The sequence below is a fragment of the Apis florea genome, unplaced genomic scaffold (genome assembly GCF_048593485.1).
Source record: "Apis florea isolate Af1SG1 unplaced genomic scaffold, ASM4859348v1 contig_3496_pilon, whole genome shotgun sequence".
Classification (NCBI taxonomy): Eukaryota; Metazoa; Arthropoda; class Insecta; order Hymenoptera; family Apidae; genus Apis; species Apis florea.
This window is the reverse complement of record NW_028256773.1, coordinates 7128355-7130682: the sequence shown is the minus strand read 5'-3', so window position 1 is coordinate 7130682 and position 2328 is coordinate 7128355. Positions and strand designations below refer to the sequence as shown.

Below are 2328 nucleotides of genomic sequence, written 5' to 3'. Positions count from 1 at the left end.
ATTGTAGCTCCTTTCGCCCTTGGTAAGTGGGTATTCGCCTCGTCGAGCGGTGGAAAAAAGGATACGTTTTGTCGTGTTTTGTTGCGCGCAAGAGTTGTCTGTGGTATCGAGAGGGTTTTGACGGTCGTTGGTTGCGTGGGCTTGCTTCGAATCGAATGGTGTAGCTTGTGCGTTTAAAAGTATTATTAGGAAACGATATATAAATAACGAATTGTTTCTTATTTAAAGAATTAAAGCACTGTTGCTTATTAATAATAAAATTTATTTGTGTCGATATTCCGAACAACTTTTTCCGTATAATTAATTCTGCTTATAACAACGCATAGGATTATTTGTATGTAGATTTGGTACAACAATGTATCGTCAAACGTGACTTAATAAATTTCTTTTAATAAATAAATAAATGGCGCAGGTTCGATAAAAATCCAAAGATAATTTGATCGGCGCACGTTCGTCTTCCTCTTCTTCGAGAGAAAAAAAAAAAAAAGAAGAAGAAAAGAATTCCGCATACCTTAACAGCATCCGCTGCAACCTAAACCCCTCCCTCGAGGATGAACGAGGATTCCAAAGTGGTGCAAAAATTCTCACGGGATCGTTGTTAGGTGGAAAGAGCGATCGGCACACGGGACGGTGTGATTTTCATCGTCGTGGACATCATCGAAGGTGGTCCATTTCCCATCGACGGTCATCTGCCATCCTTCCAGGATGTTAGGTATCGTCCGGTTGGATAGCGTGTCCTCGTTATTCAACGGCAGGTGACCGGTCGATGGGTCACCTTATACGCGGTGCCGCGCGTTTTTTCCTTTCGAGCCAACGTGTCTAGGATTTGCACACAGTTTTCTGCGCCTGTGAGAGAAGCGCGATCCTCCTCGAGGCTAATGTTACGCTTCTAGGTGGTTCACGGTTTCACCTCCCTTCTTCCTTTTTCTTTCCTTCTCTTTTTCTTTTTTCTTCTTCTTCTTCAACACGAGCCTCGAGATCGTTTACACGCGGCTAGTCCTCCTTTTTATGCGAGAGGCAGCAGGGCCGGTGTAATTACTTCGAAACTCTTCGTGACTGTTTCGTTGATATGGAGGCACGATTCTAATACAATTTTTTTCACTAAATCAAAATCGGGTTCAAGATCATTCGAATAATTAAACGTGCGTTCCATATGTGTGCTCAGAATTGGAAGATAATTTGTATTAATTTTTGTATTAAATAGTAAAATTACACTATTTTTAAAAGTTACTTAAATATATTATCCTATCCTATTTCCAACAAGATCGAAACGAATTAAAAAATTTAGATCAGGTTATAATTAGGTGTTGAAAAATTTTTAGGTTATATCTTTCGTAACCATTGGCTCTATTGTAAAAACTTCTCTCCCGCTTTTTAATCTCCTTTTAAGACATTTGCAAAGTCTATGAATATCGGAGTTAGGTAATACATGCCGTGGCACGTTAAGGTACATGCTTGTTGGCGTCTGTCGCGTGCATATTTGCGCGCAAAAATCGAGGCACGGTGTTCGGTTTCGCGAATGTCTGCTGAGTCAGGAACCCGACCATCGATCACTTATTGTTAGCGAGCGAACACCCGTCGTATCGCGACTGCACTTATTTGCTTCGACACCCTTTTCGCCGACACAATTCTGTCATTTCCCTAAAAAAGTACCGATACCGATAGATTCGATTCCGCTTCGCCGATCCCCGCATGTGATCTTACGATTATTATTTCTCTCGTCTATACGAAGTGATCATCGATTGAATTTGCTCACAATGAAATGGAACGGTATCCTTCATGTTCGTCTGTAATCAAATATAAAAAATATATAATTATGTACATCTGTTAACAATCATAACCTCTTTGTAATCAAAATTACACATATTTGAACACATCGAAATCCAATCACAATCCCTTCTCGTGATACATTTGATCATTGTTCGCTATTTCGATTTTAACCATCGACCTAAAATAATACATTTAACCGCGTATTACAATTCACTAATAACCTCGTAACCTCGTAATGAAACTATGTACATTAAATGATTTTCGTCACAATCGTAACCTCAATCTTTCTATCGATTCAAACTCAAACTAAATATTCCAAAATTCCTTCCTCCGATATATCCATTCATATTCAATTCTAATCCATTAATTCCAATAATTGAAAACGTTTCATCGACAGCTATAACCTCTTCAAAATCGAGCGACACGCGTTTTCGAAAACGCGTCGAGATCGATACAACCAACAATCCTCCTCTCCTCGAATATTACCATTTCGCCCACTTTCCCGAAAAACAATCATCGTTCAGCTGCGAATTCGTCGCGGCTCGAGTCGATCCCATC

General features: G+C 39.7%; 1 long non-coding RNA gene across 1 annotated transcript; it reads right to left on the bottom strand.

Annotated features, from left to right (window-relative positions):
• Positions 1-241: 241 nt before the first annotated feature.
• LOC147656840 (uncharacterized) lies at positions 242-1787 on the bottom strand. The gene is made up of 2 exons (XR_015293766.1): positions 1705-1787; positions 242-1641 (listed from the first exon to the last, which is right to left on the bottom strand). It is a non-coding gene; the product is annotated as an uncharacterized LOC147656840 (long non-coding RNA).
• Between the last annotated feature and the right edge of the window lie 541 nt (positions 1788-2328).